The sequence below is a fragment of the Lemur catta genome, unplaced genomic scaffold (assembly GCF_020740605.2).
Source record: "Lemur catta isolate mLemCat1 unplaced genomic scaffold, mLemCat1.pri scaffold_43_ctg1, whole genome shotgun sequence".
Classification (NCBI taxonomy): domain Eukaryota; kingdom Metazoa; phylum Chordata; class Mammalia; order Primates; family Lemuridae; genus Lemur; species Lemur catta.
Genome location: NW_025423850.1, coordinates 1,536,673 through 1,563,925, shown reverse-complemented (window position 1 = coordinate 1,563,925; position 27,253 = coordinate 1,536,673). Strand labels below are relative to the sequence as shown.

General features: G+C 42.1%; 1 long non-coding RNA gene across 3 annotated transcripts in view; it reads right to left on the bottom strand.

Moving 5' to 3' along the window:
• Nucleotides 1–961: 961 nt before the first annotated feature.
• LOC123629794 overlaps nt 962–27,253 on the bottom strand; it is a 28,999-nt gene continuing 2,707 nt past the window's right edge. For 2 of the 3 annotated variants that reach the window (XR_006732256.1, XR_006732257.1), the window contains exons 4-6: nt 3,826–3,954; nt 2,994–3,141; nt 962–1,113 (exon numbers count right to left, since the gene is read on the bottom strand). This is a non-coding gene — a long non-coding RNA (uncharacterized LOC123629794). The remainder of the gene's footprint in view (nt 1,114–2,993; nt 3,142–3,825; nt 3,955–27,253) is intronic. The other variant, XR_006732258.1, reaches the window with a different exon arrangement.

Sequence of the window (27,253 nt, the reverse complement as noted above, 5' to 3'; positions counted from 1 at the left end):
CTCAGTGATGTTGTCTCTGAGAAATTCATGAGGTCAAGAATCAATGCTGAGCAACAGCCATGCCCAGAGGGCACTGAGCCCAGGTGACTGGCTGCTCAACACCTGCATAGTGTCCCCTTTGCTGTTACTCCCCGCACCTGGTTGGGCCATCTGACAGAGGTGTAGGGAAAGGAGAGAGGTTGGATAAGATGATCCCCAACATGCTTCCAAGTAGAATTTCAATTTGTTAATGAATAGGAGGCCGATAAGAAAAGACTTATGAAGGGGAATCCACTAATAAGTAGACAATCTATTACAATCTTTTACATGACTTGAAAATAAAAGAAAAACCTAGAGCAATCACTGAACTCTTAAAATGTAACAACGCATTTGAGAACACTAGGAAAAGCATGCTCAGCTTGCAGGAAAATGTAGAAAGTGACGTTGGTACATTTTTAAAATTTCATTTTAAGCATTAAAGTGTTAACATAGTATCAATGAGAACTAAATAAAACAGAGAAAAAAAATCTTAAAACAAATTATTTTCTGGCCAGGCGTGGTGGCTCATGCCTGTCATCCCAGCACTCTGGGAGGCCGAGGCGGGAGGATCGCTTGAGGTCAGGAGTTCGAGACCAACCTGAGCAAGAGCGAGACTCTGTCTCTACTAAAAATGGAAAGAAATTATATGGACAGCTAAAAATATATATATAGAGAAAAAAATTAGCCGGGCATGGTGGCACACGCCTATAGTCCCAGCTCCTAGGGAGGCTGAGGTAAGAGGATTGCTTGAGCCCAGGAGTTTGAGGTTGCTGTGAGCTAGGCTGATGCCACAGCACTCTAGCCAAGGTGACAGATTGAGACTCTGACTCAAAACACACACACACACACACACACACATACACAAACACAAAAAAAACAAATTATTTTCTTCCACTTGAAAAACCTTCCGTGAAATAAATGAGTTCACACAAATTTTCTATAATACTCTTGCAGGAAGGAAAATGTTTATTGTTAGGAGGAGAAAATAGTTGAACAATAAGATTATCGATCCCAGTCTCGAGTCTACATCTACCTCAAGTTGTTGCACGTACCACATGGGTGATCCCACGATGACTGCCACCAACCAGACCACACCTGCAAAAATGTTAAAATCATCAGAATAGCCCACAGTTGAGCAAAATATATCCATGTATAATTCTCTAATCATCAAGACCCCCTATTCTCAGGGCAGCCAGTCACTGCCCCGGAGCAGTGCAATGGTCTCCTCCAAGGTTGTCGCTTCTACTCTTTCACTGCTCTGGAATAGTCTTCCCAGGACAGGATTTAAATGTTTAAAACTCCCTAATAGTGTTCTGTTGCCTGTAGGATGAACCCGCTGAGGTGCTCTGTGATCTCACTCGCCTCTCTCCCGCTTCACACCCGTGCAAGGTCTTCACACCCATTCAAGGTCTTCACACCTGTGCAAGGTCTTCACACCTGTGCAAGGTCTTCACACCCGAGGCCTGTTCTGAGTTCCTGTGTCCCAGAATGCACCGTGCTTTTCACGATTCATGCCTTTACCCTGGATGGGCCATCCTAACCACTGCCTGTCTGTGGACTCATTTTCCAGGATTTCACTCAAAAGCCGCTTTGAAGGCCACCAACATTTCCTACTAAACTGACACTAATTCCTTGCTGTCTCTAGTGCAGGGCCTGTGTTGTCCTCACTTCTTCTCAACTTCCTCTGAACTCCCTGAGGGCAAGGACAATGCCATTTTTATTGTTTTGTTTCCTGAAATAAGATTCCAGGGAAAAGTCCTGGCTGCCATAGGGGCAGATCCATGTTTGTTGAATGGATGGATAACTTTAAACAGGTCAGACACCACCCTCTATCATCCTTCTTAAAATCCAAAGTACATTTATTGTAAGCACAATAACAGAGGTATTATTTTCTTATTTAGAAAACAAACACCTATAACTTCAAAAACCAGGGTGCTCGTGGCAGTAAAAAAGAAAAACAAAAGAAAAAAACCCACGGTGCTCCTTCCAAATTCCCTGTCCCCCACGAGTCTGTCGAGAGGAACTGCTTGGACGATGTGCCCTTAGCAAAGGAAAACCAGATTAACCGCAGAGGAGCATTTCAACCTACGAATCTTAGCAGACCAGAAAGAGGACAGAATCAAGAGCCTCAGCTTTGATTTGGGGGCAGATTCCCCAGCTTAAATTCTGCTGGATCTTTCTATAGTGGGTGGAACCATTGAGAATACTGGGTATTGCTTTGGGTTTCTGGGAGCTGAGACTCACTTAATCCATAAGTTGTGTTTATGGTAAAGAAGGTTTTAAATGACACAATTGTAATTATTGAACAGAGAAATTATTCTGTTTTATAGGTACTAGGTTATAGGACGCTGCTTCGAATTTACCATTTGTCATGAGGTATGTGTCCATCCCGACGTGCTCAGCCAGGTACAGTTACAGAACTGAGACCCAGGAATGTGTAAAGCAAACTCATGGAGTGGGTGGCATCTGTCTGGGTCTGGCATCTCCAGGGCTCAGTACCCATCGTTTCCACACACGCTGTGACCTCCTACTATTGTGTTCTCACCCCCAGGGCCACCTCTGAGCAGGGCCCCTGTTTTCCACTTTTCTAAAAACACATTTTCTGCCCTCTGCCAAAATCTACCTGCCTGTTACCTTAGCCTAAAGCCTTCCTCACTAGGATGGCAATTTGCCAGTCTAACGAATGTTGACATGGATGCCACTAACAGGCTATTCTAGATCAGCTGGCAGCAGCGCTGAGAAGTTTCAGACTTAAACTGAAGAAGTGCATGCAAAGTGATGGATTTTTCAGTGTGCAGTGGGCCTGGCGGAGAGCGAGGGTAGAGGGAGCGGCAAACAGGGAGAGGACTGAAACCCTCAAATGACACCCCAGTGACCTCTAAGTCAAAGGAGAAGCTACTCATCTAGTTTATAAACATGGTTCTCTTTGTTCTGCAATGACATCAGCACCGCCACGGCGCACCCAGCGGCCTCACCCAGCGTCGTGAACGCCCTTCGGTGGGTATATTGCCGCTTCGTCTTAAAAGAATGCACAAGTTTCCACAGCAATGCGGGTCATGGTGAGAATTTCTGCCACGATGGCCGTAGCCTGGACAAATGGCACCATCTTGCAAACGAAGGCACCTGCAGCCAGGAAACAGGAAAAGTCGTATATCAAAAAGAATAAATGTTTTATCTGTCTCTTTGTAATTATCATAGTTAATTCTGAGCCTCCATGCAAGAGTTTCATGACTGTAATTACATCATCGACACAAAATAATTGAAAAAGATTGTATTGGGTTATGTTTTCTTTCTCTAACTGAATTCTAAGTTCCCAAATGCTATGGAATTGTGTATAAGGCAATGAGAGGATAAATCAGTATCCAGCCATTGATAACGTGTAGGAAAAATCCAAGTGACCTTTACTTGGGGAAGACCAAAGTCAGGGTGAACTTGTCTCCCAGGCTCTACAGCAAAGAGTAATCTTTGATTCTTTCTTCCCTTTTGGTTCCTTGTCAAGTTGTGACAAACAGATAATTCTTATCAAAGACTCCCAGATTTCTTCTTTTTTCTTTTGTTCTCCTTTGATTCCCTGCCCAAGACTTTATAGAAGGATTATTAACTGAGTTTACTTTCTCCAGTACCATGGTCTCAAACTGGTGCCCACTGGGCAATATCTGGCCTGCAAACATGCTTGATTCCATTTACATAATGTTTTAAAATATGTTAATACATTGCTAATCTTTTAAAATGTTTACACTGTCTGTCTGGCCCCTTCACCGTGGGAATTTGTGAGCCCTGGTCTGGCACCTCTGCTCCTGAACTCACCTGCTCACGGCCACCAGATTCGTTATTCTCGACCGTCAGACTCAGGAACTCCGGGAATGTGGAGTTGGCAGAGGCTTTCCCAGAGGTCATGTGGTCCCGATCCTCTCTTAAACTTCGCTTCCAAATGCTCTGCGTAAATACAGGTCAAGCACCCGTCATGCACAAATTGAAATCTCACATGCTCCAAAATCCGAAACACTTCTGGCCCCAAACGTTTCAGACCAGGGACACTCAACCGCTGCCACGTTCGCACCTCGGGGCTTTGCGAGGCTTTTCCTTCTCCTTCCAATGCTCCTCCCTAAGAAAACTCCCTCGCATCGTCACTGAAGTCCTTGTTCACACGTCGCTGCGGTGGTTAATTCCAAGTGCTACGCTGACCGGCTCGAGGGAGACCTAGACAGCCGGGGTGCGTGTTGCTGGAAGAGACTAGTGTGTGAACCCCCGACTGAGTGGAGACCCCCCTTCCCCACTGCGGGTGGCAGCACCCCCCCACTGAGGGCTGGGACAGACCGGAAGGTAGAGGAAGGGCAAACCTGCTCTCTGCCTGCCCTTGGCCGTCAGCGCCCCCAGTGCCGTCACTGTCCCCCGGTGCCGTCACTGTCCCCCGTGCCGTCACTGTCCCCTGGTGCTGTCACTGCCCCCGGTGCCGTCACTGTCCCCCGGTGCTCGGCCTTCACACGCAGACTGAGACTCAGACCGCTGCCCCTTGGCTCCCAGGACTTCATGTCTGGGCTGGGTCTTCACCCCGGGCCTCCTGTGGCCTCCAGCTTGCAGACAGCAGGTCAGGGACTGTCTCAGCCTCCATAACCATGGGAGCCGATCCCTCCTAGTAAATCTGTTTTTACACATCTCTGTACATCCTGTTGGTTCTATTTCTCCAGAGAACCCTCACTAATATAGTCTCCTTCTCAGTGAGGCCAACTTACTCCAACACCGTATTTGCAGTTGCATTCCACTTCATTCCCTTCCATCTCCTCTCATTCCTCATCTCTTGTTCTACTCTTAGACCATAATTTTTCCCCCTTTTAACACAGATACACACATCTTATACATAATGCATATATTTTACTGATTTATTTTATTATTTATTGAAAGTCTCCCTACCCCTACTAATTAATAACCCCAGAGCGAAGATTTTTGCCCACTTTTACCACTGATGTCCTCCCAGCATTCAGAATGGCACACAGTAAGAACTCAATAAATGTTCACTGAATTGAAGAGAACCAGTGATTAGCAGGCTCTTAATCCCCAAAGGCGTGCCGTTCAGTTTGGGAAAGGCTCTACTTGGAGACAGTGCTTTTCAACTTCACCCACTTCTAGTTTTGCTTTCAAAGTCTCAGAACCAACCAACTATCTTTTCCAAACAGCGGTTCCTCAAATATTTGAAAGAAGCTCTCGTGTCAGTGTCACTACTAAGCCTTTTCTTTTCTAACTGTCCCGGCTGCTCCTCACTCGATATGCTTTCCAGACCTTTCAGAAAGATCCACGGAGAAAGGCAGCCACGATGGCCTGGGGACCACGTGGGAGGGGAACCACACGGGCAGGACGTGGCCCAGTCAACACAGAAACGGGGGCCTGTACTGCCTCCCCAGGTCTGAGCACTCCCTTCTGTGACTGCGCCTGAAGGTGACATCAATCTTTCATGCTAGAAATTTCCAACGGTTGGCTTTTGTTAGACCTGAAATCAACTTGAGATGACCTGCATCAATTTCATACAAGTTTTTGTTAGCCCGAGGTTCTCCTCCCTCCTATCCTATGACTAAGGGAAAAATATATTTAGGTATCACCCTTTCCAATCCTTTTGGGGAGCCGCAAATGGCAGCCCAAGAGTCGATCCCAACCACTCTCACTACTTGCTACAATTTCCCAAATCCCAGCCCTGTTCAAAGTTAAGGCCTTTTTATGTTTAGAAAGACAGTTTAGATGCCCAGCGCAGGACTTTACTTTCAATGCTAACACATTTCACTGTGTTTAATACTTACCATTCTGTGAATGAATTAGCTTAATTACTCAAATCCTGCTTTGGATGTGATACTTGAATAAATGAATATGTGAATAAATTATTAATCTGGGTATCTGTCTTAAATTGTTTTTCTTTTCTTGCAAATTTGACCCAAATTTTTTTCTATTCTTTCAACCAAATTGTTTATAAAAGTGTTAAACAGTTCAAGGTTACAGGAATACCAGAAGAAACTTTTCATGAAATGAACATGGATCCATATGGTATCAATATATTTTAGATATCACTATGCAAACAAAAAAGAACTTTTGTTGCCATGCTCCTATAGTGTTATCTCATTATAGTGTCATCCACCCTAAATATGTTCCCTTTGCCTCTCGTAACAGCATGGGACACCTGTCAATTGATTTTGATATCAGGATACATTCTGATCCTGACTTATCTGATCTGTTGTTAGCCACTTGGAGCCTCCATTTCATCATTTGTTAAAAGGGATTAATAATACCTTCTTGTCATGGGACCATGGTATTTCATAAAGTGACATAAATACCGAGTATTAATATGTGATGTACTCTTTCATAAATGGCAGCTCTTTTATCATTGGGAAGCCCAATTAAAATAATTGTGGCAAATTTGGTACCCTTGGGGATGCTATGTTCTTTGTGGCTAAACAGACTATTAAAGGACAACTAATTTGATAACCTTATTTTCCAAATAAAGATATTGTAGTTCAAAGAAGTCAAGTGATGTGCTCATGTCCACACAGCTGCTTACTGACAGGATGAGGCCGCGAAGGCGGAATCGGTCTTGTGAGTCCAGTTCTTTCCGTGACATCACCCTCTCTCATCTTAACATGCTGTGCACACCCTTGCCTGCATGCTCGTAAATCATCTGTTCAATAACCCACTTGAGAATTTTTTTTTTTTTTTGAGACAGAATCTCGCTCTGTTGCCCGGGCTAGAGTGCTGTGGCGTTAGCCCAGCTCACAGCAACCTCCAACTCCTGGGCTCAAGCGATCCTCCTGCCTCAGCCTCTCGAGTAGCTGGGACTACAGGCATGCACCACCATTTCCAGCTAATTTTTCTACATATATTTTAGTTGTCCATATAATTTGTTTCTATTTTTAGTAGAGAGGGGTCTCGCTCTTGCTTAGGCTGGTCTCGAACTCCTGACCTCGAGCGATCCTCCCACCTCGGCCTCCCAGAGTGCTGGGATTACAGGCGTGAGCCACCACGCCCAGCCTAAGTATTTTTTAAAAGTCCCATAATACTGTTGATTTTACATCAATTTCATCATGTGTAATTTCCTCAGGAACTTTGGAATTTCTGAAATGTCATAGAAAAGTGAAAATTATTATAATAACAAATGTAAGTGATGTTTTCTAACCACAAATTGAAAAATAAAATAGAACTGAAGAAGTTTCAGGTTAAGCCCACTGCTCTGAAATGGCCCAGAAAATTAAGGCTTTTTCACTAAATAAAAGTTCAACAACTTCCTGGTCAGGTGCAGTAGCTCATGCCTGTAATCCTACCACTTTGGGAGGCAGAGGCAGAAGAATCACTTGAAGCCAGGAGTTCAAGACCAGCCTGAGCAAAATAGCAACACCCCATCCCCACAAAAAATTTAAAAATTAGCCAGGCTTAGTGGTGCACACCTGTAGTCTCAGCTACTCAGAAGGCTGAGACAGTAGGATTGCTTGAGCCCAGGAGTTTGAGCAGTGAGCTATGATCACACCACTGCACTCTAGCCCAGGTAACAGAGTAAGATTCTGTCTCAAAAAAAAAAAAAAAAAAAAAAGAAAGAAAGAAAAAGAATGAAAAAAAGAATTCAACAACTTCCTTTAACCCACTTCACAATTTTTCAGCTCTCAATCTCGAAAAACTCACCTAAACATTTCATTCTATGTACAGTGTGTGCTTTCTTTCCCTCCCTCCTTCCCTTTTTTCCAGTAAAATCCTTTTTTAAAAATTCATCTAAAGTTATATGCAAAACTCTTATTTATGGAAAAGAGAGGACAGAACTGTCCTGCTGCTGCTGGAGCATCAGCTACCCCAGCACTCACCCACACTGGTCATCACGGCTCCGGGTAAAACAGACTGAAAACCTCTGTATGAGCTCATTAAATATGAAATGTCCAATTCCGAATCAAAAGTTCAGTTAATTATATCTCAAGTATTTTTGAGAGACTTGCATTTTTCAAGTATTCTGACTCACTGCTATTTTTAAAATGCAATGTATATGTGGTAGGCACTGTGCCATATAAAAACTTTACATCCATTATTTCTTTTAATCTTCCTAACAGCCTGAGTCTTGGAGCTGTCAGCATTTACACTAATTCAGTGGTTCTCAACCTTAGCTGCAAATTATAATCTTTTCTAACTTGGGGAACTTCTGAAAACTGAATACCAGTTATCACAATCAGACCAATTAAATCAGAATCTCTAGGGGTGGAAACCAGGCACCTGTGTTTTTAAAACCTCCCCAGGAACTCTCAGAAGAGCTGCTGAGAAAGTTAATTTTCTATATTTTCTTACCTGAGTACTCTTCAAATGTAGTACTATAAATGCACTTGGATGTGTACTTCTCCTGATGATGCTACCATTACTTAGAATATTTCTGGAACTCCTTTTTTGAAATTGCTTTTAGTCAACTTGCCAGCCACCACTAGGAAATTCTTTCACTGTGCACAGCAGGATTTCAGGGAGACTCACGGAGGTCTGTGCACACCTGGGCAGACCGTCCCTCCCCTTGGCTGCGCCTGTACCCACGGCGGGAAGAAAGTGGGCAGAGCCCTGTGGGTTCCCAGCAAGGCCACTACTCCATGCCTCCCCCAACATTCCCCACTCACCTTATTCATGCTTAGAGTCACAAAGGAGGCTAGAATTAGAACTGGTTTTCTACCCTCTTTCCATCTCATTTCCCACCATTCCCCACATAGAAACTGTATACTCTAGAAATGCCTTGCACGGTATTCTTGGACTACAACCAGCCTTCTTTTGTTCCTCCAAACTTCGGGCTGATCCCAGTTTCTAGAACACACGCTCTGCTGCGAACAGGCTAAAGTTTTCTTTGTGACCCAGCTAGAATATCATCTCCTCGGGGAAGGCTTCCTGACTCTTCCGTGCTCCTCCAGCAGAATAGATCCTCTTTTACCAAATTCTACTTTTGCTCATTTGGGGTATCTCCTATTCTCTGAGGCCCAGAGGGCATAAATAACTTCATTTTTCTATTCCCAAGGTAGAATGCTTTGCCATATTGGGGATCCTCAATACCTTTGTAAAATAACAAATTCTGAACTGATTTTCGGCTCAGATCACATTCTCTTGAACTCCCTTTTGTCAATTTATGGAGAGTTTTATGATTATTATCCTATCCTACAGCGTACCAGTTAATTCTCTTTCCATATCCATCTCCAGCCTCACTGCAGGCTCCCTCCTCTCCTCTGAACTTCCGTTTTGGTGTAGTTTACTTGATATCTAAAAACATTATTTATTCTATAAATCTGGTCCCACATAAACATAGGCCACCTCCAATTAAACAGCCTTAATAGAATGAATACCTTACACTTTTGTGACATGACCAAGTTTTTTCAAAGCACTTTTACTAACAGGCTTTATTCTCACACTAACCCTACAAAATGCATGAACATCATATTACTTTAATTAGGTATTTAGAAGCTGGAGTGACATATTCTCCATGAAGTAGAAAGCAAGGAAACGAGAAAACTTGAGAAAAACCTCGGCAGTGAACGACTAAGCCCTCAGCAGGGGAGATGCACCATGTGGCCTTCCCTGGGCATCATTCCCAGGACGGCTGGGGCTAAATCTCTGCCTCATTCCACTTTCAAATTTCTCTAATCCCTAATGTTTTACTGCAAAAGTGAGACCCAGACATGCTGAATTAACATGTAGTAGAGCCAAAACAGTCATTCAGGTCTTTGATTCCCAGTATAAGCTCCCACTTGGCTTAGTTATGTTCGCCTCTTCAAATGGAACTATACACACCCAGCAGTGCAAACATACTTCATAAATCTGCTTTCACAAACATTTAGAAATGAAAACATTTCTGTCTTTTCTTCAAAAACAATTCTGAATAACGATCAAAACCTTTCCCATTAATTTTACGGAGTTAGTTGCACAGGGCAATTTTACCCAGATGCAATTATTCTACCAGAGTACATAAGAAAGTCTCTAACCCATAAGTCAATTTACGGCTTTCCACATGATGCGTCATTTTCGAGTCAATGCTCTGTACTCGATGTTTAATGCTTTTTTGGAAATATTTACACTATGGATGAGATGGGACTCAAAGATTTCAGCATCCTGACCTACTAACATTAGACTCAGTGCAAGTTAATGAAAGAAAAGGAATGCTAGGGAAGTAACCTGAAGATCTCAAATTGGTGGTGGTAGGATGAAAGAAACACCCTCCATGAGTTTAAAAGGAACTGGCAATGGGGTGGAAATGGCAGGGCTTGGAGGCATAATGATCCATTTCTCTCACATTTCCAACCATTTTCCAGGAATTCTGATGTGACCACAAGAATGTACCCAACTGTGAAAATGGGGACACAACCAGGACCTTCTTCCCAAGGTGCACGTAAGCCTTAGTGGCGAGAATGCAATGCACCTCTGGCTGTGGGATCACAACAGGACACTCTCCAGCTGTGTCTCTTTGGGGGGACTGATCTTTCGGGAAATGTGGGGTCTACTTTTTTCCTCAGCCTCCACATACTGCTCCTAACTCAGTGGCTCCAAATGGCTCCTCTGTAATGTCTGCTCCCTTCTAGGGACGGAGAATATCACCTCTCCTTTATCAACCAAGAGGGCATATGTTTTCTGTGTTCCTTCTTCCTGAATGGCTTTGTTAATACAATGTTTAAAAAGAACTAGTCCAATTTTCTAGAGCCATAGAAAATCTATTTTTAAAATATGACATATGCTCTTTAAACATTAATTCTCTTAAAATTAGCATTTAAAATGGAAATTTCTATGCATGATTTTGTTAGGTAGTGACAGAAAAATAGAAAATTTTTCTTGTCTAATTGGACGCTGTTATTTTCTTAGGAATACAAATTACCATATAAATATATTATTTCATTTCTTATAAAGTAAGGTTTACTATTTTAATAAATGTTCACAACATTAGGAAAAAAAACAAGAACTAGTCCAAGATGTTTTCTTCGGAAAATGCATCACATTTGTTTCAGAAAGTTTTTAAGCCTACACATGAACAGATGCACGTAGGTACAAGGACCTGCCTGGAAGCCAGGCAAGTAACGGAAGTGACCTGGAGGTTGGGGAAACAAAGGGATGAGATTTTTAACTTTATTTTGATTATTGGAAATATTTCAGTCTTACTTTTATTAAGAAAGATGGGGAAAAAAGTAGAGGGGAGTTCAACTTCCCACCTCACCGACCCGGGGCCTTTCCAATCTATGACTTTAAGCGACAGGTAGGAAACACCTGCGGGAGCGGGTGGCGGGGGAGAGGTGGGGATCCCAGGAGGGATGGGTGGGGACCCCGGGAGGGATGGGTGGGGACCCCGGAAGGGAGAGGCGGGGACCCCCGGGAGGCAGAGGCGGGGAAGGGGCGGCGCGGCCTCGCTCACCCCCGCCCGCCGTCGGAGAGGTCGTGCGGCGCCGCGGCGGGGACGCAGGAGCAGGTGGGGAGCAGGTCGCGCAGCGCCAGGGGGCAGATGAAGACGCCGGTGCCGGCGCCACGCAGACCGCCAGCGCGCGCCCGCAGCGCCGGGGCGGCTCCCGCGTCAGGCTGTGCGCGCGGCCGGCCCAGCGCCCCTCCCCGTCCCCGTCCCCGCCGCCCCCGCGCCGCCCCCCGCGCCCAGCCCAGCCCGCCCCGCCCCCACGGGCGCCTCTCGAGCGCGCAGGTCAGTTCGGGTTTTGGGGTTTCCACAGTTCCACGGTTTCGCCTCTTGGGAAATAACGTGGGCCGCAGCCACCACAGCAAACAGGATTTATTTTAAATTATTTTCTCCATTAAAAACTAATTATAGGCCGGGCGCGAGGCAGGTGGATCCTTTGAGCTCAGGAGTTCGAGACTAGCCGGGACAATAGAGCAAGGCCCCATCTGCACACGCACATAAAAATTATTTGGCGGTGGTGGCTCATGCCTGGAGTCCCGGCTACTTGGGAGGCTGAGGATCGCTCCAGCCTGGAAGTTCAAGGTGGCAGTGGTCTGTGTTCGTGCCACTGCACTCCCACCTGGGGGACAGAGACCCTGTCCAAAACAATAACAACAACAAAAAGAGCTATCTCTTGGGGTGGCATATTCTAGTCTTCCACGCGGTCTTCCAAAGTGACTGTACCATTATGCATTCTACCAGCAATGAGTGAGAATTCCTGCCTTTCCTCCAGCAATGGTTTGTCCTTTTTTAAGAGTTTAGTAATTCTAGCAGGCGTGCTGTGATATCTCATTGCTGCTGTAATCTGCTATTCCCCAACGATATAGGATGCTGAGCATCTTTTTGTATGATTATTTGCCATCTATGTATCTTCTTTGGTGAGGTGTGTGTTGAGATCTGTACCCCTTTTTAATTGGGGTGTTTGTCTTCTTATTGTTGAGTTTCAAGACTTCTTTTTATATGTAGAATGTGAATTGTTCCTCCGGTGTGTATTTTGCACATATTTCTTATCATTTTTTGGCTTGTCTTTTTATTCTCTCAACTTGATCTTTCACAGAGTATAAATATTGAATGTTATAACAGCCATGGTATTATTTTTTCTGTTGTGGATCAGATTTTTTTCTTGTGTGTTAAAACTCATCACCAAACCCAAGGCCACATAAATTTTCTTCTTTGATTTTTCCCAGAATCTTTAAAGTTTTGCATTGTAGTTTAAGTCTGAGGATGATTTTGAATGAATTTTGATGTAAGTTGTAAAGTTTATATCTACACTGATTTCATTCCATATGTTTTCCCCTTAATTGTTCCCTCCACCCCCGTTTTTCTGAAAGACACAGGACAGTGAACCCATCTGAGTTTGAATTTCCAAATCCTGGTTCTGAATGTGCTGAACTTGGAATTTATCTGGTTGGTTTAAAACTCTTCAGGTTTTAAATAATTCAAAACTGTTATGAGAGCCATTTGTCCTTCAACCTTGGTATTTAAAAACAAAAAAAATGTATGTTTTACTTCCCTCTGTGCAAAAAATAAAATGCTCCAAACCTGGCAAATCCAAAAGAGAGTTGATCTTAGGTTAAGTGTATATTAGTGAAAGGTATTAATAGAAGTGTGTGTTCATAGCTGTGTACTTTTCAAGGTATAAGAAGCATGCTCCTATTTAAACATAAATACTGAAATATAAACTTTCAGATTTTTCTCTAGGATTCTAGGCTCACAAATCCTTTTTCACTTTTTGTTTATGAACATTCTGACCAAATGCTGAATCAGGTATGTGGGAATCATTAGAGACCTACTGTTCATTTCAGTCTTTTTTAGATCTAGTGGCCAAGCCATATCCACCTTGTTTGGGATCTATAACAGCAATAGAAAAATGCATGAAAACTTCCATTGATTTAGTTCCAGAGTTTCCACTACACTTACTGGTTCCTATCCTACACAGACTCCTTTATTGACAGTCACCTGACATCCTATGAGATATTGCCACTTTCCTCTTCAAAGTTCTCTACATCCAGTGCTGCATCACTCTGAACCAGCCACCCTTTGTTCGCCACCTGAACCCAACAATTACTTGCCACCATTTTGGGAACTATTCACAGTAATGTAAACCTTACAGACAAAACAACCATGATTTTAATGAGGTTTTATGTGGTAAATACTTTCAAAAAAACAAAAAGTTATGAAGCTGAGTATGCTATCAGAAACTTAGGCCTTGAAATACAAGCTTCTCACAGAAATAAAATAATTCCAGGTGGTTACATTAACTGCCATCATCCTGATATATCAATTGCCAAAAGATAAAGAAAGACATATTTTTTTATTATGGTAGGTATGATTTTACGTTAGTTCACAACTATGAAGTGCTCTAGAAACAAAAAGGTGTCCTATTATAAGATGGTGAATTAAAAGCCCTAATTTTTCTATAGGCCGTGCTCTCTGGACAAGCAGCTGATTAGCAACATCACAGAAATGGTAGAGATCATTGATTTACATCCAGAAACCTGACTTTCTTTGGCCTTGGCCAAAAGGAGGCACTAAGAAAGAGAGAGGCAACCTCTAATAATTGGAAACTCCCCTAGCACTGTTAGGATATGGTGTTGCTAGGGGTAGACCAGGTATTCATAGCAACCTGATAATATTTTTCTGCTGAATGTCAACTATTTCACTGAGCACCAGCTTCAGAAGAGGCCGCACAATGATTGTGGTGGATCAAGACAGAAAGAAGAACACTCTACAATCATGTCTGTATGAACTAAATAAAAAGCCCCCCAGCTGTGATGGAATGGACGCCCTCTTGGCCAAGGGGACTGCAGAGAAAACCTAAGGCTCAGATACTGGCTGTGAAAAGGTAGGTCAGACCTGCATCATGATGCACCTCTATCTTTTTGGAGACATTATACTATATAACAATGAGATGCCAAATCATTAACAGACCTAAGGCTATAGAATGTAAAACTTAAAGCAAACCTATAGGCCTTCAATTTACATAAGAGATCGCTTGAGTTTCAGTAAACATCCAACGGCTTGTCTCTGATGAACAGATTTCTTAAGTTAAAAAATTCCAAGCCTTAAGACAGCTTTATGCATTAAGGAGTTACAAGTCAAAGAACCTTTAAATACACCTATAACATATAAGAACACTCTTTAAGATGTCCTGCCATTTCAGGCAAAATAAATACACGCCCTCCACTTATTGAGTTAGGGACTTATTTGAAATTCCTATCTGCATGAACGTATACAACCAAACTGTACCACAGTAGTCTGGGCACATATTCTCAGGACTTTCTAAGGCCATGTTGTCCAGGTGAGTCACACATCTTCAGATCAGAATAAACCCCTGTAATTATTTTAAACAGTTTGGGTTCTTTTGACAAGATGGTGCTCACACCTGGGGCTCAGAGAAGACTCAGGATTCCATGAAGGCCCAACATCAACTCCAGGTAACAGCATGACACCCTTGAGCCACTTGAGGATGAGCTTTCCCTCGGGCAGAACTGGTAAGTCCTCCTGAGTCCCCAGAGCTCACAGTCTTTATTGATGATCCTGGTTTATTCTCAGCTATCAATTCTTTTTGTAGGAAATTGTTTCGAGGATCCTAATTTTGACTCTGAGGTCCACTCTAAAGGGTCTTCTCCATTCATTGCCTCTTCCTCCCCAAATGTCTTTGAATTGGCTTTTCTGGGCATTTGTGAAATGAAAGATATAACTGAAATGTCCTGTTTGCAGATAAATGAGAGATTGAGTTCCCCAGCTCTGAAGAGAGAGGGCATTTATCTGTGTCAGCTGAGGGTATTCCTGGGTGACTAGGGGTGCAGATAGGAGTGCCTGGGGTGACTCTCTGTGGGGTGAGGTGGCCCTATAGGGAATCCCCAACAAAATTAATTAAAAGAAAGCTTGTACAGGAAACGCATACAGGAGCTGATCACTGGGTACTTTGAGCCCTCTCAGAGGTGTTAGACCCCTGGGGAGAGTACCTGAGACACAAGTGAGAGGTGAGAAATGACTGAGTGGTGATACCTTGTGGAGTCGTGCCCACAATCAGCACACTGTGATCCGCCACACTTACCCCTAGACTACAGTTTGATTTCTTCTTCTAAAGAAAAACAGGTAACCAATCCTGCAAACCTGAGGAAAGACAAGGAGAATGATGCCATTTGGGCACTATGGTTGGTTTAGGGCAGCTCTACTCACAAGTATGCGTGTAAATGGAAAGATTGAAAGGCATGCCAGGTATGCTAGGACTGCAGGTGGTTATGGCCAATGCTTGAGCACACGTTTTAATTGAAGGGCAAATCGTATCCACGAAAATTCAGAGCTCAAGTGGTCAGCCTGCCACTATGTATTTAAAATGTCCAGTCTCTCAAGCTCTCTGTCTCTCTGTTTTCTATATGCCATCCCTCAACCTGGTAACTTTTCCTTCTGCTGTTGAGATAGACTCAAAGTTTATGCTCCTCATAATTCAAGGCTGCTTGGACATCTTACAAGCTAAAATACAAAGATTGAACACTCATTACTCAGCTATAAGAAATAACGGTGATATAGAATCTCTTTTGTTCTCCTGGAAAGAGTTGGAATCCATTCTACTAAGTAAAGTATCCCAAGAATGGAAAAATAAGCACCACATGTACTCACCAGCAAATTGGTTTCCCTGATCATCACCTAAGTGCACATTTGGAAATAACATCAATTGGGTGTTGGAAAGATGTGGGGGGTGGGGTGAGGAGATGGGTTTATACCTACATAATGAGTGCAATGCACACTGTCTGGGGAATGGACACACTTGAAGCTCTGACTCAGGGGGGTTGGGGGGCATGGGCAATATACATAATCTAAACTTTCATACCCCCATAATAAGCTCAAATTAAAAAAAAAGAAAAAAAAGAAAGAAAAAAAAAGGATAGAAGTGGTTTTTTAAAATCAGACTGCCACCAGGAACACTCATACACTGCTGGTGGGACTGCAGACTAGTACAACCTCTGTGGAAAGTAATATGGAGATACCTTAAAGCTACAAGTAGAACTACCATTGGATCCAGCAATCCCATTACTGGGCATCGACCCAAAAGAACAGAAGACATTCTATTAAAAAAGACATCTGCACTAGAATGTTTATAGCAGCACAATTCACAATTGCAAAGGTGTGGAAACAACCCAAGTGCCCATCAATACAGGAGTGGATTAATAAAATGTGGTATATGTACACCATGGAGTTCTACTCAGCCACAAAAACCAATGGTGAGGTGGCACCTCTGGCATTATCCCTGATAGAGCTGGAACCCATTCTACTAAGTGAAGTATCACAGAAATGGAAAAACAAGCACCACATGTGCTCACCATCAAATTGGCATTAATTGACTTAACTGACCAACACTTAAGAGCACATATAGTAGTAACATCCCTCAGGGGTCAGGCAGAGGGGAAGGGGGAGGAGGGGATGGGTATATTCACACCTTATGGGTGCTGTGCACACCATCTGGGGGATGGACACGCTTGCAGCTCTGACTCTGGTGGGGCAAGGGCAATATACGTAACGTAAACATTTGTATCCCTGTAATATGCTGAAATAAAAAATTAAAAAAAAAAAGTTGAGCATGTGTTTGTCGTATGCCCTTAGGCATTCTACTACTGGGTATTTACTGAAGAGAAATGAAAGTATATTCCTACATAAAGACTCGTGCACTACTCTTCATAGCAATTTTATCCATAACTTCCCCAAACTTGAAACAACTCAAATGAATGCCCATGAACAGGTTACTTAGTCCCTTTGTTCTGCTATAACAGAATACCATAGACTGGTGACTTATAAAGAACAGAAATTAATTTCTCACAGTTGTGGGACTAGGAAGTCCAAGAACAAGGTATTAGCATCTCAGGTGGGCCTTCTTGCTGCATCTTCACATGGCAGAAGGTGGGAGGGCAAGCAAGCTGAACACTGCACACTGCATGATGCCTCTTTTAAAAAGGGCCTGATCCCGTTCACGACAGGGCAGCCCTCCTTGCCTAATCACCTCAAAAAGGCATCACCTCTAAATACTATCACAAAGGCAACATTTGAATTTTGGAGGGAACACATTGAAAACATAGCCACAGATGAGTATATCCATATAATGGAATACTACTCAGGAATAGAAGGAATGAACTCTTTTTAGATGTAACAATAAAAATGAGTCCCCAAATAATTATGTTGAATAAAAGAAGCCAGACAAAAAAGTGTAAGTACTGAATGGTTCCATTTTATATGAAATTCTAGAACATGCAAAATAATCTATAGATAAGCAGCTGGCCGGGTATGGGGGAGCCTGGGGAAGTGGGAAGGAAAGGAAAAGAAGAGTGTCCTCAGAAATTATAGATGTGTTTAGTACCTTGACAGCGGTAATAGTTTCATGGGTCTACATACACCAAAACTTACCACATTGTGCCCTCTAAATGTATGCTGTTTAGTCTATGCCAAGTCAACCTTAAAGTAATCTCCATAAAAACTTAGCACAGATGTTATTCAGGTAGTTTTGGCAATGTAATCATGGTACAACATTCCTATTAATAAGTTACAAGACAAAAATCCTGAGGCACTGTACACCAAATGGAAAAGAGAGATTTTATATAGAATTTGCACAGTATATAATTTTATATAACTTCATTTTTTTAGTTTCTAATCTCATTTATGTATGTCTTTTTCATCCTTTTTCTTCTGTATGTTGGTATAAATAGAAATCATTGAAGATTCCAGTGCCTTCTATGCTACTTCTCTAACTCAACCCCCTACACATGGGGCCTACTGTCGATAGTCTTTGCCCATCTCAATGAAAGCATAAATTGCAGAGATAATATTGAGATTCACTTAGTTTATTAATATTTTTAATAGAAATTTAATTATCTCAGGTGCAAGCCAACAGGTAAGTGAACTGGATCACAGATTCAGTAAAAAGGAAAGCACTTTTTGAATGTTTATCCTGATATCTGTGTGCATTCATGCATGCAGGTGCTCAGAAATTATAAATGACTGTCTACTGTGTGTCAGACACAATCCAAGGTGCTAGAACATAAAAACGACTAAGGTACTGTTGGTGCCGGAATGCGGACTTGTCAAAAGGTGCCTGCAATGCATGATGATGAGAGCTGTCAAAGGAAGACAGGCCGGAAAACCAAGATGGTCCAGCAGAGCCAGTGACTCAGCCGGCACAGGGGAGGAGGATGGAGACCCTGCAGAAGGACTAGACCCTCCCTAGGGAGACCAGATATGGACACAAAGTCCCCTGGAGGAAGGGGCAATGAAAATCCTGGTGGAAGTAAGCCAGTGGTTGTAGTTTAGGGTCAGGGTAGAAGTAGTGGGTGAAGTGGAGCCTTTGAAGTAGTGAGTGTGTGTGTGTGGTGTGTGTGAGTATATGGGAGGTGTTCATGGTGTGTATGTAGGATGTATGTGAGTGTGGGGGGTTTGTGTTGTCTGCAGCGTGTGTGGGAGAGTGTGTGGTATACATGTTTGTGTGTATGTATGTGTGGTGTGAGGAAAAGGATGAATAGTGTTGCCCAGGAGAGTAAGCACATTTGGGAAGAGACCTTTAGAAAGGTCACTGGGGGGTGGGCAGGATGGGAGATGGGTGGGAGATGAGGTGGAGACGGAGACCACGAAGACAATAGCACATGGCAAAGACACCGAGGGGTGGTTGAAGAAGAGAGGACAGGAGCAAATCCAAGGGACGGACCTCAACCTAACCTTTCAGAATCACACAGCAATGGTCTCTCCAAGGACCCACCTTGAGGTTTCCACACACATTCACACCGAGATGGCATCCCCAGTGACAGATGTACACTCAACATGGAGACTAGCACCCACTTAATGATCATAAATGCTGCACCATCTATGCTGCCAGCCAGAAACTGTGTGTCCTGGAAGACTTCAGACAGTCAGATCATAAACAGCATGTTTCAAGGGCACACTGTCCTGACAGAGACATCTGCATAATGACCTGGGGAGTCCTTTTCAGCTAATGGAAAAGTACATAACATTGACAGAAGTTAAAAATTAAAATTGTTGGCTGGGTGCGATGGCTCACGCCTGCAATCCTAGCACTCTGGGGGGCCAAGGCGGGTGGATTGCTCGAGGTCAGGAGTTCGAGACCAGCCTGAGCAAGAGCGAGACCCCGTCTCTACTAAAAATAGAAATAAATTATCTGGCCAACTAAAAATATATATAGAAAAAATTAGCCGGGCATGGTGGCGTATGCCTGTAGTCCTAGCTACTTGGGAGGCTGAGGCAGGAGGATCGCTTAAGCCCAGGAGTCTGAGGTTGGTGTGAGCTAGGCTGACGCCATGGCACTCACTCTAGCCTGGGCAACAGAGTGAGGCTCTGTCTCAAAAAAAAAAAAAAAAAAAAAAAAAAAATTAAATTGTTAACAGCAAGTTGATCCAAAAAGCTAAAATCTCAAGGACTTATTATTTACAGATATGATACTGCAGAAAGTCAAAACCTATCAATGTACTGTAAGAGTTGCCCATTCTGTACCATGGGCTTCTATTTAATGATCTTACTTTGTAACACTGCTCTACTCTAATAGTACCTTATTAGTGAGACTATTTTGGATAATGAAAATACCCTGTACAAATACTTTTCCCTAAAACAGTGCTTATCTTGTGATTCTACCCAAGGTCATGAACCAGAGTCACATTTATTCTTTTATACCTGATGTCAACAAGAGCAAGAGTAATGGCTAAAATTCAATGAGCATTTACTATGTTCCAGATATTATTTACAAATGTTAAATAATTTAATCTTCATAACAGTTCTATGGGGTAGGTTACTATCATATCCTGTTTTTAGAGATGAGAAAACTGAGGCACAGAGAGGGAAAGTAAGTTACCCGCTACCACAGAGCTGGCCTGAAGCTGTGGAACCAGAATCCCAAGCCACTGTACTCCCCTGCCTGTCAGAAAGTAAGATTCAGTATGGTAGTGCATTTTTAAAAAATGCTGCTGGAATCATCTTTATTTATTAGGTCATTAAATATAAAATGTCTGTTATAGAATCAAAAGTGTCATTTATTATATCTGAAACAAGAAGCAGTACAATTAATCAAAGTATCCACCTAAACTATAGACCCAGTTTTGCTATGTTAATGGTAGCTTGTTTATGTCAGCAGCGAAGAGCCTAGAGAGAGAGAGTGGCTGTGAAATTGCAAAAGGTGGTTTCAGAGCTTGTTGAGTATTGAATATTTTTCCTTGCAAGAAGTGGTCCAAAGCCTGGAAGAAGTGGTAGCCAGTTGGTACAAGGTCTCGTGAATATGGTAGATGACAGAGAGTTTCCAAGTCCAGCCTCTGTAGTTTGAGCAGCTTTGTTTGTGTGACACGTGGTCAAGCGTTGTCTTGAAAGACAATTGGGCTGTCTCTATTGAACCAGTGTCAGCTTCTTTATTGCAAGCATCCTCATCATTTCATCCAATTGGCTGCAGTGGACATCTGTTATAATCAATCCACCAGGTTTCATGAAGCTGTAGTGGATAATACTAGTGCTGGACCACCCAACAGATATCATTAGCTTTTTTTTTGATGAATATTCAGTTTTGGCTTGTGTTTTGGCACTTCATCTTTATCCAACCGTTGTGTTAAATGCTTGTGATTGTCATAAAGAATCCATTTTTCATCACACATAACAATACAGTGTAGAAATGGTTTATCTTTATGTCGTGACAGCAAAGAAAGGCAAGCTTCGAGATGATTTCTCTTCTGATGCTCGTTTAATTCATGCAGTACCCATCTATCCAGCTTCTTTACCTTGCTGATTTGTTTCCAATGCTCCAATATTGTTGGAATAGTAATGTCAAACCTTGCTGCCAATTCATGTTTCTCCATAGATTAATATTGCTATATTAGAGACAGAAATGATCTCAGGAGTTTTGCAGGGCTTTGCCCTGAAGGAATATGTGAACGTGTTAATTCACAAACCAAAAGCTGCCTTGCCTCAGGAGCGCATCTCAAAGGTCAGTGGCAGCTGCTTTCCAAGGTGACACTGTAGTCTCAAACCTGTGGTTCTCACCTGCTTTCTAGGACAAAGCAGGTTTGCAAGGAGCCATGGGATGACAGCTGATCAAAGAGTGCCTGCCGGACAGACAGACACCTGTGGCTAAAAGCAATTAGCCCAAGGGACAGTTCCTGCTCTACTCCTGACTACCCGTCTCAATCCACAATAACTAGATAAAAGAAATATAGAGCCACTATATCTCTGTTTCTCCTTTCTGTTAAAGTGATAGCTTTATCTTAGAACTTAGAAATTTGTCGTAGGAAGATTTTGTAACCCTTTGCTCACATACATAGAGTTACTTAAACGATCTCTAGAAGCTTTTTTTTTTTTTTTTTTTTTTTTAAGACAGAGTCTCACTCTGTTGCCCGGGCTAGAGTGAGTGCCGTGGCGTCAACCTAGCTCACAGCAACCTCAAACTCCTGGGCTCGAGCAATCCTCCTGCCTCAGCCTCCCGAGTAGCTGGGACTACAGGCATGTGCCACCATGCCCGGCTAATTTATATATATATATATATATACATATATATATATATACATACACACACACACACACGTGTATATATATATATACGTGTGTATTTTTAGCTGTCCGTATAATTTCTTTTTCTATTTTTAGTAGAGACGGGGTCTCGCTCTTGCTCAGGCTGGTCTTGAACTCCTGAGCTCAAACAATCCGCCCGCCTCGGCCTCCCAGAGTGCTGGGATTACAGGCATGAGCCACCGCGCTGGCCAATCTCTAGAGGCTTTTTAGGAGATTTTGAACCTAAAATGAACTACCTGTTATTATGTAAATCTCTTACCCCTGGCAACCGATCACTGTACCTATAAATACTGATGTGAAACTTTACTGGTGGCCTCACAGTTCACAGGAACGCAGTGGGTTCTCCCAAGACTGCCCCTTTTTTCATAAATCTATTTTTTATAAAACTGTACTTTTGTCTCTGTGTATTCTTTTATTACCATATTCTATTATTTTCTATTTTCTATTATTTCCTTATCTTTTGTGACGACCCCTGCCTGAGGGACCCGATTGTTTGCTGGGAGCGTAGCTAACTCCCTGCGAATTCACATGTAGGTTCACATGGATTTGCCTCCACTACAGCTTTCAGCTCATCATTAACCACTTTGGTCTCAGGTCACCCATGTGGCTCATTTTTGAGATTAAAATCACCAGAACAGAACTTCTGAAACCATCCACGTACCAAGTGTTCATCAGCCACATCCTTCCCAAACACTCTGGTGATACTTCAAGCTGTCTGCACTGCATTGGTTTGACAACAGAACTCATATTCAAAAATAACATAAATTTTTGACACAGCCATGGTTTCGTAAAAATTGATCTAAAAACAATTTGAAAGATAATCATAAGCCAAAATGTGTGTTTGAAAGGCTAAGGATGTACCTTTACAATAAGCATAAAACAAGAAGTTCAGAGTGAAATGTCCGAGATATCAATTGTCAGACTTAGTACTTAAGGAAATCAGACATTTCATACTTAATAAACTAATACATAGCTCCACTCTGCCCTATGTAGTTACGAAAATAAAACTAGAATGAATCGTCACTTGAAAACAGATATGTTCTCTAAGCAATAGCATGGACATGTGGCCCTGCCCTTGCGCTAGCTGGTCATAAAAATTCTCAAAGACCTTAGCAGGTTTTGCTGACAATAATGACCAGCCACAGACTTAGAATCCCCCCAGCACAGACCAGCAGGGTCAAGTCTGCAAGCACAACAGAAGCCCCCTTGGGCTCTGACAGTTACCAGAAACAAAGTCCACAACTCCCGGGCTCAGAGGCAGTTGTCACTCAGCGCATTTAGCCCCCTGGGCATCAGGTAGAGAACTGGATGCCATCTGAAGTGGAGGGTCACCTGTTCACCTGCACATCCTTGGCTCTGATGTGCATTTTCCCTTCTGTCCTTGGCGCCAGCCAGCCTATATTCCAATCACCTGGCTCGTATCAGGTTTCCCAACTTAGATTGAGAAATCTCATTTACTAAATGGAACATTTAGTATAAAAATAAAATGACTGTCTGTATACTGCACCAGTGTCAGTAGAAACTTAAAGGAAGTTAAAAATTTTATGAGTTTAGCTTTTGAAATTGTTAGGAGTAATGATGAAAGGCTAAGAAACTTTTTGAGAGGTATATACTTAAACTCTTTAGGTAGTGGCCCTTCTTAAACAAGAAAATTTGCTTGGTGCAAAGTCTTTGCTTTAGTACTATAGGAGACAAGTAATAATACCATCTTGAACGTTCCATTCCATATACAAATCATTTTTTTAAAATTTTCTTGAGAGTAGAAGTGACTTTAGACTCAACGTGAAATCTATCTAAGAGACACTGAGTTGTTCACATATACCAAATGGACACAATATTTTGTATGTTGTAATCACTAAGCAAAAAGTTTACTCTTCAAAGAAACTGGAAGCAGGAAAATAGTTGCTATGTTTTTTGTTTTTCTTCTTTGAAATTAAGGGAAAAGTGGCCTTGTTCACAACCTACCTGCAGGAGGAAAATAAACTATCAAACAGAAAAAAGAGGAATAAAGTCACAACACATAATGGCCCCGTTGAAGAGAAAACTTACAGCACAGCGGACGCTTTGCTTTGTTTCATTAAATACCTGAAACTCAACTCACAGTCCTCAAGCCTAACTCGTTATCTCTAAGAGTTTCTTTCCCAGCCTTGAAGAGCCCTAAACAGACAACAGGGCTGCAGGCTCTTTGCCTCAGTTCCTGCCAGGACAGCTTTCAAGGACTCAGATAAAGCCAGCCTCACAGAGAAGCGGCAAAAAAAAAAAAAAAAAAAATTGGAAAAAGCAAACACCTTGGCTCCACAGCTGCTTCTGTTATCCGTGTGCAGCTAAGGAAACAAGAAGCCATTTTTACCCTTTAAAAACACCAAGCCCCTTTTCCTCAGCTGCCAGCACTTTCCACCTTCCTTCTTGCTGTGCCATTTTCCTTCTTTCTCTCCTTCTTTCTTTTTCAGAAAAGTAAGTAAACTTTTTACTTCTACATACCCTAAACTTTGCATGAGAAATCTTTCTGTGCCCATGCTGGGAGCACCTGGTGAATTCACCACTCTTACATTAACATTTGAATATTATCATATGAACTGAATGTCTGTGTACCTCCCCAAATTCAGATGTTGAAGTTCTAACACCCAATGTGATAGTATTAGGAAGTGGGTCTTTGAGATTAGGGAATGTGGGTGGAGCCCTTATCAACTGTACTACTGCCTTTACTAAAGAGACTTCAAAGACCTCCCTTGTCCCTTCAGCCCATGAGGACGTACCAAGAAGAACACCATCTATAAACCAGGAGGCAGGTCCTGTCCTTACCAGACACAGAAGCTGCTAATGCCTTGATCTTGGATTGCCCAGCCTCCAGAATGGTGAGAAATAAATTTCTACTGTTTATAAGCTACCCAGTTTACAGTCATTTGCTATAGCAGGCCTAATTGACTAAGATAGATACTAAATTATATTTATCTTGATTTTATTTTCCACTTTTTGGTTAAAGCGCTTAAAGTCCTATAATATAAAATGGTGCTTATAAATGAAATTTATGTTCCTGTGTTTACTGTTGAAGAAATGTTAATCAATTTTATTCAATTTGCATTTGAAACTTATTTTGGCACAAATGCATGCTCCAATTGTGCAGAAATTAAGAACTCAACAATAATGGCTATAATTAAAAAAATAAACCTGTCAACAAATGTTGAGGATATGGAGAAAATGGAGCCCTCACATATACCTGGTGGGAATGAAAATGGTGCAGCCACTTTGGAACAAAATCTAGCAGTTCCTTAACCATTTGAGAATGGTTAAACACAGAGTTACGGTACGATCCAGCAATTTCATTCCCATGTATGTATACAGAAAACAGCATGATCCAGCAATTTCATTCCAACATATGTACACAAACACAAAACTAAGTTTTCTATCTCTCCCACTCACTACTCAACACAGAACACTTCTACAACCAAAATGTGAGGGGTCTGAACCCACCAACAACTACTTCTCTGGTGAACACTGACTGGGCATACCACAATTTAACTCAATTCTGACACTAACTGCAGTTAGGAGAGACCCCACAGATTGAGGGCTCAGTTCCACAAGATGGTACCCCTCAACCACTTGGGTCAACAACTGCAACCCCTGGGTTGTGACCTGTACTTCTGACAGACTGTGTATAAGTCAGGGTTCCCATGACCCCTCCTCAGGTTCAATAATCTCCTAGGATGCCTCATAGAACTTACAGAAATATTTATGTTCACTGGTTTATTATATCAATGAACGAGATGACAGCCAGCTGGAGATATGTAGGGCAAGGGTCAGCAAGGTTCATAAGCACAGGAGCTTCTGTCCCTGTGGAGCCGGGGTGTATGACCTCCCAGCACAAGGGTGTGTTCACTAACTGGGAAGCTCTACAAACCCCCCAGGGGTTCAGGGATTTTCATGGAGACTTTATCACGTAGGCATGATGGATTGTGAACTCCATTTCCTGCCCCTCCCCCCTCTCCAGAGCATGGTGTGTCAGGGTAGGGGGCTGAAAGTTTCAAGCTTCTAATCATGGCTTGGTCTTTCTGGTGACCAGCCCCCATCCAGAATCTCAATAAGAGTCTCCTCATTAGAACAAAATACGCTCGTAACATCCAGGAAATTCCAAGAGATTTAGGAGGTCTGTGTCAGTAACCAGGGGCAGAGACCAATATACATGTATTTCTCGTTATTTCACAAAAACAAATGAAAATGTATATCTCTACAAAAACTTGTACATGAACAGAAGCATTATGCACAATAGCTAGGGTGGAAACAACCCAGATGCCCATCGTCAACACAAGAATGGATAAAGAAAATGAGGTGTATCCATAAAATAGTATTCAGCCTTAGAAAGGAAGAAAATTCTGATATGTGTTACAACATGGATGAATCTTGAAAACATTAGGCAAGTGGAATAAGCCAGACACAAATAATAAAATATTGTATGATTTGACTTATGTGGGGTATGTGGAATAGGAAAATTTATATAGACATAAAGTAGAATACCGGTTACCAGGGCCTCAGGGGGAGGAAAGATGGAGAGTTATTTTTTGATGGGTACAGAGTGTTAATTTAGGATGATGTAAAATCACCAGAAATGAACAGTGGTGAGGGTTGGACAACAATATGCATGGACTTAACATGACTAAATTTATACCCAAAAAGGGTTAAAATGGTAAATTTTATGTTAGAAATATTGTACCACTATAATAAAACCTTAGAATAGCTTCATAGATATAAAACTTATAATTTTAGTACATCTACAGATCTTAATTTAGATTAATTTTAGTTAGTAAATTGTTGACCGGAAAAAAAATGCAGTACTGATACAAACTGTAACAGGGATGAACTTTGAAAACATACTGAGCGAAAGTAGCTAGTCATAGAGGACCATAGATTGCATGACTCCATTTTGATGAAATGTCTGGAAAGGATAAATCTATACAGACAAAGTAGATCACTGGTTGCCTAGAGCTGGAGGGGATGGAAGGTTGGAGGATTATGTCTACAAGGGGTGAGATTTTTTTTTTTTTTAGAGTAAGAAAAATGTTCTAATGTGAGTTGTATTGATAAATATAAAACTTTACAAATACACAAAATGTCATTCAACTGCACAATTTAAACAGGTGAATTACATCTCAAAGGTATTTTTTATAAAGAAATACAGAAACTCTACAAGTATGTTAAATCTACTGATATCTAATTTGCTACAACTATTATAACATAGAAATGTTACTGACAAATGGTTGGTAGAAACTATGGGCAGCTGTACCC